Source organism: Gobio gobio (genome assembly GCF_949357685.1).
Source record: "Gobio gobio genome assembly, chromosome: 16".
NCBI lineage: Eukaryota > Metazoa > Chordata > Actinopteri > Cypriniformes > Gobionidae > Gobio > Gobio gobio.
This window is the reverse complement of record NC_137109.1, coordinates 9946480-9956479: the sequence shown is the minus strand read 5'-3', so window position 1 is coordinate 9956479 and position 10000 is coordinate 9946480. Positions and strand designations below refer to the sequence as shown.

General features: G+C 37.4%; 1 protein-coding gene across 1 annotated transcript in view; it reads right to left on the bottom strand.

The window, feature by feature from the left end:
* The window catches only part of trpc7b (transient receptor potential cation channel, subfamily C, member 7b), a gene marked incomplete at both ends in the record, with an annotated part of 117159 nt that overhangs the window by 57725 nt on the left and 49434 nt on the right, over nucleotides 1–10000 (bottom strand). The gene's annotated exons all lie outside the window — the stretch shown is intronic.

Here is a 10000-nt window from a genome sequence, read left to right as displayed (position 1 = left end):
GAGATCTAGGCTGTTCACATATTTACATCAGTGTTTCATGTCTAATTTGATGTTTTGTAGACTCTCTGTGAGGTTGATCCCTCCTCACACTGTCCCAGTCAGAAGTCAGAGATACAGAGAGTACAGAAGGTATTGTTTTTTTTTTTTTTCTTTTTGGAAATTAAAATTAGGGGTGCACCAATATAAACATTTGGGCAGAGTTCGATAACTGATCGTTCTTTATATTTGAAAGCCGATAACTGATATATTGGCCGATTAATCTAAATCCAAATTTTATATACTTTGAGAGCCTGATTACAAAAACAAAAGGCTCATCATTAAAAGCCATGACTCAAACACTTCAACATAAATCAAACCTATACAGTACAGTAGCCATTAATTCTATTGGCTATCATATGATTGTAAAAATTAAATTAATTAACTTTCTTTATAAAAAAAAAAAATGACAACACTTTACAATAAGTTTTCATGTTGTTAGTGTTAGCTAACATGAACTAACAATGAATGAACAACACTTCTACAGGATTATTAATCTTAGTTAACGTTAATCTCAACATGTCTAGGATCCAGTGTTGTATCTGTTCATTTAGTGCACACTGTGAACTAACATTAACTCACATTAACAAAAGTTTTGCTCTGTTAGTTCATGTTAGTTAATGCAATAACAAATGTATTGTAAAGTTTTACCCAAAACATCTATTGCCTTACAAATAATAATAAATAAAATGAAATTAAAATGCAAACAAGTCATGGGCAACATTACTTAGTCTACATAAAGAATCAAATGCCTGTGCCATGGATAAATCAAATCAAATGGACAATAAGGGAATTATTTTACTCATATTGTTGATGAAAATGATACAAGAACAATAAAAGTACTAGTTCTGATAAATAATGCATCAATACTTTTGAAAACATATGAACATTTTTAAAATGACAGTAATATTATGCGTGTTTAATTGGATGGTTTCAAATAACGTGTGTTTGAGGTGCGCGCGCTAAAGCTGAAGAGCTGAATGAACACCCATAAACCCAAGCGCTTTTGTTTAGCTCAATGGAACCCAACCTATATATGATCAATTAGATATTTATACAAAATAAACACAATATTACAACTCATACTTGCACAAAATCATGCATAGATGAACTTGAACTAAGTTACGTATTGAAACTCCTGTTGTGGACGCACGGCAACTAAACCCAAAGAATTCACAGCGTTTTACTTAGATAGTTTTCTCATTATAATGTAATTTATATATGACAGTCCCAATTATTGTTATTAATGTTCTGCGTTGAAGCCAATGATCATCAGCGGTACAATGAAGAGCTTTGCTTGAGTTATTTAACTAATCCTAATCCATCCTATATGAGAGAAATCAAAGGTTTATACTACATAACTTTACTATCACGACTTATATCTGCACACATTGATGCAAATGCACAAGTGAACTTGACTGTGTTTGTCAAAATGTGGAACTCCTGTTGTTCAGCGCGTTCTTCCCACAACAGCGCTGAAGCACGGCAGCGAGACCCAAAGAATTCACAGCGTCTTATTGCAATAGTCTTCTCATTATAATGTTATGTATATATGACAGTCAGTTATTATTGTCCTGCATTGCTGTTTGAGCTCGCGTGTGGAAGAGATGATCACCGGTGGGCCTATAGTGAAGCACTTTACTGCAGCGTTCAGTAACTCATCCTATCTGAGATAAATCAGATATACACAACATTTAAAAAATATTACAGCTTACAATTCCACAAAATGCTGCGAATGCACAAACAAACTCTCCCTGTAACACCGCGCTGATTGTGATGCACCCTGACTATGTCTTCCTTTTCAAAGTGATTCAAACATTTCACAACCATCATGGTGAACAGTACACATCTGAAGCTGCAGGAAATAATCCATTATTTATTAGTCTTAATATATCGGCCTCATTGTTATTATCAGATGGAGTCCAGTGTCTGTGCTGCTTCATTTGGATCATCTCTGAATCTTTGTCTGTAGTTGAATGTTTATCTCTTCTTTCTTTACCTTGCTTTCAGGTGAGCCCTGAGAAGGACCAGTTCTCATTGGATGATCAAGGCTGTGCTGAGATGGTAATAAAAAGAGCATTGCATCATTTTAGAAAATGCTAGTCTAGTAAGAACCTTTTCATGTGTTTTTACTGATATGATTTGTCAAAACAATTCCATTTACACTTGGCCACATAAATGGGCCTTTGCAAAACGGATATATATCCAATATTTTATTTCCATGCTATACGCTGGTTTAACGGTGTTCACGTCATCGTAAAACTACCGCTATGAGAAGCATGTTATTTATCATCAGCTAATTTCAAGATCAATAGGAGAGAGAGTAGCATCAGCACTGGTTAAATAATTTATTCTCACTACTTTTAATGAAGATGAGCGCTGTCATATCTGACTAGAACATGTCAGATAGCCTAAAACACGCTCTCACTTGTTTATAATTTGGCAGTTTTGTGAGGAGTAAAGTTGTGGTAAACCATATGCGGTTTCAACAACCATCTGCATTTACACTTGTCCAGTTTCATCTGGAATGCGTCTCAGACCACCTCCTGAAGTGCTTTGAGTCACCGGATTTAATTCTGTCTCCAAATGTGTTTGTGTAATAACATAAATTGTCTTTGTATCTTGCGGCATGCACTTTGGTAAAGCGTCTCTAAAATGAAATTAAAATCAAAAGCACGATATAGCTTCGTGCCCTTATCAAATCACAAAAGACGATAATGAAGTAAGTCTACAGTTTGTTGTGCTGCGTGTTTCAAACTGAACCGCACACTTTCCTCACTCCAGCTCAGCTCATGATCTGGCATTGTCCACGCCTCGTTTCACAGCCAATAAATGTTAAACAGTTGATTTACAGTATTTCACCCCATTTGTAATAAGATGCGTTTATAAACCTGTTTTCACTGAAACTGCAGGCTTCTGCCAGTATAACAGCTTAAGCGAAGAAATTAAGAAAGAAGTATTGTAAAATAAAATAATCATTATAAAATATACATTTTTCATTGACAGTAGTAGTATATTAGTATCTTAGCAACAATTCTAATAATAGTGATCTAAAAGTATTATAGTTATTATGGTAACACTTTACAATAAGGTTGTATTAGTTAACATTAGTTAATGCATTAGTTAACATGAACTAATCATGAACAATACCTGTAGCTTTACTGTTTTTGTAAGGTTATCTTACTGTACATATTTACATTAGTTTACACAGCAGTTCACACACACTACGGATGAATATTTCTAACTCACCATCTTCCTCTAAAGGTAAAAATGCTGTTGTATTCCTTATCAACATTATTAAAGGTCCTGTTCTTCGTGATCCCACTGTTCAAACTTGAGTTAGTGTGTAATGTTGCTGTTAGAGCATATATAATACCTGTAAAATTATAAAGCTCAAAGTTCAATGCCAAGCGAGATATTTTATTTAACAGAAGTTCCCTTTCAAAGCCTACAGCGAACGGCCGGTTTGGACTACATCCTGGTACTTCCTGCTTTAATGACGTCAGTAGAGCAGTTGGTCGACTAACCTCCGCCCACAAGAGTACGCGAAAAAGGGGGCGTGGTCTTGTTGCTCCCGCGTGGAGTAGAGGAAGTGTTGCTTTCGTTTGCGTTTGTATAGTTTGTTTGTCGCCATGTCGTCGAGACGCTGTTATTTTCATCCCGGAGTCAAGTCACCTTTGTTTGGCTTTCCCAGGGACGCTGTACTTAGAGATCATTGAGCGCATGCATCCCCGTTATGGTGAGAGGCGTGACCTTTCCGGTAACGTGCGCTCTGCGTGCCCTAAGCTGCTGTCCAATCACAACACGGGAACCGCTGGCACAATCAGAACTCGTTACGTGTTTCTGAAGGAGGGACTTCATAGAACAGGGAAATCTTTCAAGCCGTTTTGAGGACAGTGAAAACAGCGGTATACAGATCAGTAAATTGTGTGAAAAATACTGTTTTTTTACACGCGAAACATGAACACATGTTATATTGCACACTGTAAACACAATCAAAGCTTCAAAAAAACACGAAAAACGGGACCTTTAAACAAAGCATGTATATTATTGGATTTTGAGAACCTTATTATCACGTGTACCCTATTTCAACATTAACTGATGTGTTAACATTTGTAGGTTCATTAAATAATAATAAATGCTTTGTTAATGACAAGTCATGTTGATAAAGAGTCTACAAATGTTAATAACACATCAGGTAATGTTGAAATAGTGTACACTTTACAACAAGGGTAACAAAATCCATCAATACATGCATTGTTGAATGTTAGTAATGATAGTAAAGTGCGTATAAACATGAACAACCTGTCTGTTGATGTTTAGATGGTTTCCACTTTAGAATTATGTTTGCCAACAGCCCAAAATCAATGGCTTAATATTAAATAATGTTGATAAGGTACACAACAGAATTTGTACCTTTAGAGTAAGATGATGCGTTAGAAATGTTCATTTTAAGCCAGTGGTTTTAAGACAGTTATATACGGTGTGTGTGTGTGTATATATATATAGATCTATAATATATAATGCTGCAGTGTGTCAGTAGGTAATATCAGTTTACATTTCTAAACATTCCTTTTGCCATTAATTGTAATAATCAGTTATCAATAATCAGATTTTTGCACTTTTATATAGTGAAACTTTTCTAGAAGAACATTAATGGAATCAGTGTTGGACCAACATTGTAATTCTGGCCTATACCAATAAGTTGATCATGTTCATGTTGGTCAAAAACTTAAAAAGGAGGTGTTTAATATAACATTTCTTCTCCAGAATAATATTTTGAATGTCATTTGAAATGTGATTTTTTTTAGATATCAGGTGTATATTCAGTTTTAAGATCTAGATACAGGTTTGCGTTATATCTGAGTTTCTGATCAGTGTATAACTGATTTCTTCCAGGTGTTCAGAAGATGCCCATTGAGAAAACCACTGAAGTTTCTCAAGGTACCTTAGGTTTAAATCAGAATACCTCCATCAGTGTAAGTACAGGAGCTCTCATATAGTTAGAGCTTACTAAAGCATGTGTTCTTCTGTACAGACAATGACAGTGAGGCAGAAATTGAAAGGACAAAACGTGTGCTGGTCAAATGCTGAAGTTACAGCTGTAATTGAACATTTTAAGGCTCATATAGCCAAAGGAGAACTGGCCACACTGACTGAAAGACCGCAGTGTAAGACCGCTGAGGAGCCTGTTTTGGGAAAGCACAGAGGACAAAAGATATTTTGTAAGAAATCGAGGAATTACCTTGAAAAGCAAAGCCTAAAATAAGTGATGTTACATCATGTGTCTCATTTGATGCTGGATTATTATTTTGGTTGTTGGTTTTGTTAGTTTCATTCTATAGCTAAACTTATGTAGGGCAGCAGAACATACTAAGAGCTCACTCTATACATCTAGAAGTTGAACTGTTCTTGAAAGAAATAGTATTATTATAAGTTTCAAAACTATTATTGATCTGACTGCATCGGCACTATATGAGAACGAGAATGAGAGTGTTTTCTCCAGAGCTGCTATAGATCATGGCCGTCGGAACCATTGTATGTGTGCGGGACAAGACCCACCCACTTTTTACGATCAATGATATTGGACCCACTCACTTTTACCGTCTGTAATTCAGCACGTCTGTGCACAAACCCCTAACCATTATTAAACACGTTAGATGCTTTATTTCAACTTTTCTAATATTTTCTTCATTTCTATTGGAAATAAATGCCTTTCCGATCTGATATGTGATGGAAAAAGGGAGTAGAGTGAGTTCGGCAAAAGGTGGATTCGAACCGCGGGTCGATTTGCGTCAGCTTGATGCCATGCGTCTCACCCGGCACTATTGCTGCTCTCACTGATATGGTGATTTCTGTTTTTTTGTCTGGCCCAACCAGACGTTTAGCAAACAAGGCGGTATATTTCTACTTAATGTAAATGCCGTCTACTCCAGTAAAAATATTCTGAGAGGACCCACCCACATTTTTTTTTGCTTCCGGCGCCCATGCTATAGATGATATTAACTAAAGGAATAACTGATGATTTGTACAACATAACTGAATCAACACTGAACGACAACACTATACTCTTCTAGAGCTGCTCTACAGTCCAAACTAACTTCATAATCAAATATCATTTTAATAAATGTAATAATAATACATCATTTTCCTGTTATCACTGTTTTCCTCTAAGCTGCTTTGAAACTCTGACTCGACAATTGTGAAGAATTGTCTTTTTGGGTAAAGCGTCTCTTATAAGTCGTTTCTCTATATGCTGCAGCATTTATTGCATGTCGAGTGGGTTAATTTAATATATATCAAAGCTGTTAATGACTGATTTCAGATGTGCCTGTTTCCAAATGGGCTGTTTTGTCTATCTTTCCGAAGCTTTGTAATGATGCTGTATGCTTTCTGAAACATGTTTTTATGTTTGAGGGTGTCACTTTCCTCTTAAAATGGCATGACATGATGGTATCACATGGTAAAACTAGAAAAACTCAATGTTTATGTTAATATTTTAAGTCATAATTAAAGTACTTCTAAAACACTTTGGTCCCTGTAATGTTGTAAGTTTTTTTGTGTAATGTATTGGAGATCCGGTCCTCTTAAATCACCTTAGTCTTGGTAATGCACCATATCTTCAGGTGTGTGTGTGTGTTGTGGGTATGAACCATTAAACACACACGTCCTTATAATGTTGGAATGTGCAGTTGTGTGTTGTGTTTAAAGATCATTCCTCTTAAATCACCTTAGTCTTGGTAATACGCAGTGTTTTCAGGTTAGGTTGTGTGTGGTCATGTACCAGTAAAACACACTGGCCCCCGTAATGTTGGATTGTGCAGTTGTGTATTGTGTTTAAGATCCAGTCCTCTTAAATCACCTTAGTCTTGGTAATACACTGTGTTGTCGCATTTGTGTGTGTGTGTGGTCATGTGCCTGTAAACCACACTGGTCCCTGTAATCCACTGAAATGACATATTTTGTGTATTGTAAAACGAGTGTCCTCATAATACGGTCGGGCCCCAAAAATCACAATTATGTCATAGGCGGGAACATTTCAGGATGGGCGGGAATGTCCTTGTGTACCACCAAAATATCATATTGTCATATTTTCTGTTCTGTTGTGTGTATAGAATATTTGAAGTCAGATTTGTGATCTGCAGATTAAAACAAAATTTTTGATAGTTTTATCATCACTGTAGGGCATTGGGAAAGGGGTGTCCCTTTATACCACCACCATACTGGTTTGGCCATCAAAGTCCTTCTATACCACAAAAACAAGTATGTGTGTGTGTGTGTGTGTGTGTGTGTGTGTGTGTGTGTGTGTGTGTGTGTGTGTGTGTGTGTGTGTGTGTGTGTGTATGAATATATGCACATATATGCACATACATACATACAAATTCTGTTCTGATGTTATACTGAATACTTTATAATATTACATTAATATAAAGTAATGTAAAACAAAATTTAGTGTGCAAAGCTTATATATTAAACAAAATATGTTCAGATTTTTGGTACTGAAAGAAACATAAATGTTATTTGTATAAAATAAAAATTAATAATAAAATAATGTAAATAAAATAAAATGAGATAAAAAATAAATAAATAAATAAAATAAAAGGTATTTTATTATGTTAACTGACATGTTAACTCTTACCTCTGCCACAGAAAGCTTTATATATGTTATGATTGGCCATGCATGTCACAGCAATTTCACTTTCCTTTTTTTTTTTTTTTTTCGGAATGGAAAAAAATAAACACGTGTACATGCATCTAAATGAACACACACCACAGACTTCTAGTGTTTCATATAAAGCTAATTATAATGATTCTAGACTAATCTGAAACCTAAAAGAATGATAGTTAAGTAAACCGCATCACACACACACAAATACACACTTCTCTGTGAACCTCGAAATGCCCTTCCCTCTCCTCTCGCTTTCTCTCTCTGTCACACGTCTCAAGAGACGCTAGAGTTCTTCCTGTCTGACGAGCTCTGATTAGATTTCAATCCCAAACCCTCCACAAAGCCTTCGCAGTGTGTGTAAGTGTGTGTGTAGGCTTCTCTCTCAGCTGATATCTCTCCGTGAGACAGCGTATGTTGAAGTGCCCATCAAACACAGAGTCAGTGTGTAAATCCTCTTCCTCAGGATGGAAATGGAACGTGTTTATCTGTGCTTATGCTTGTCTGCTCGTAATAGAGTTTGGAGAGAGACGTGTATGTGTGTCTGTGTGTTTATTCATGTATGTTTATGGAAAATTGAAGCTTTTATCCTGTTATATAAGGGGTCTTATCATAGAAAATTGCTATTTTTGACATGAATTTTTTTTCCTCATTTACAGAAACCAAACTGCAAAAACAACTTGTTCAGATGCATTCACGATTATGAAATCAAAACCATGAGCTCATTAACACATGAAATATAATAGCATATAGATTGATCAGGCATAACATTATGAAGTGAATAACACTGATTATCTCTTCATCACGGCACCTGTTAGTGGGTGGGATATATTAGGCAGCAAGTGAACATTTTGTCCTCAAAGTTGATGTGTTAGAAGCAGGAAAAATGGGCAAGCGTAAGGATTAGAGCAAGTTTGACAAGGGCCAAATTGTGATGGCTAGACGACTGGGCCAGAGCATCTCCAAAACTGCAGCTCTTGTGGGATGTTCTGCAGTGGTCAGTCTCTATCAAAAGTGCTCCAAGGAAGGAACAGTGGTGAACCAGCGACAGGGTCATGGGCGGCCAAGACTCATTGATGCACGTGGGATCCGATCAAACAGACGAGCTACTGGAGCTCAAATTGCTCAAGAAGTTAATGCTGGTTCTGATAGAAAGGTGTCAGAATACTCAGTGCATCTCAGTTTGTTGTGTATAGGGCTGCATAGCTGCAGACGAGTCAGGGTGCCCATGCTGACCCCTGTCCACCGCCGAAAGCACCAACAGTGGCACGTGAGAATCAGAACTGGACCACGAGGATGGCCGGGTGCGTATGCGTCGTGTACCTGGGGAACACATTTCATCAGGATGCACTATGGGAAGAAGGCAAACCGGCTAGTGGAGTCCATGCTTCGACGGGTAAGGGCTGTTTTAGCAGCAAAAGGGGGACCAATACAATATTTGGTCATAATGTTATGCCTGATCGGTGTGTATATACACTCACCTAAAGGATTATTAGGAACACCTGTTCAATTTCTCATTAATGCAATTATCTAATCAACCAATCACATGGCAGTTGCTTGAATGCATTTAGGGGTGTGGTCCTGGTCAAGACAATCTCCTGAACTCCAAACTGAATGTCAGAATGGGAAAGAAAGGTGATTTAAGCAATTTTGAGTGTGGCATGGTTATTGGTGCCAGACGGTCCGGTCTGAGTATGTCACAATCTGCTCAGTTACTGGGATTTTCACGCACAACCATTTCTAGGGTTTACAAAGAATGGTGTGAAAAGGGAAAAACATCCAGTATGCGGCAGTCCTGTGGGCGAAAATGCCTTGTTGATGCTAGAGGTCAGAGGAGAATGGGCCGACTGATTCAAGCTGATAGAAGAGCAACTTTGACTGAAATAACCACTCGTTACAACCGAGGTATGCAGCAAAGCATTTGTGAAGCCACAACACGCACAACCTTGAGGCGGATGGGCTACAACAGCAGAAGACCCCACCGGGTACCACTCATCTCCACTACAAATAGGAAAAAGAGGCTACAATTTGCACAAGCTCACTAAAATTGGACAGTTGAAGACTGGAAAAATGTTGCCTGGTCTGATGAGTCTTGATTTCTGTTGAGACATTCAGATGGTAGAGTCAGAATTTGGCGTAAACAGAATGAGAACATGGATCCATCATGCCTTGTTACCACTGTGCAGGCTGGTGGTGGTGGTGTAATGGTGTGGGGGATGTTTTCTTGGCACACTTTAGGCCCCTTAGTGCCAATTAGGCATCGTTTAAATGCCACGGCCTACCTGAGCATTGTTTCTG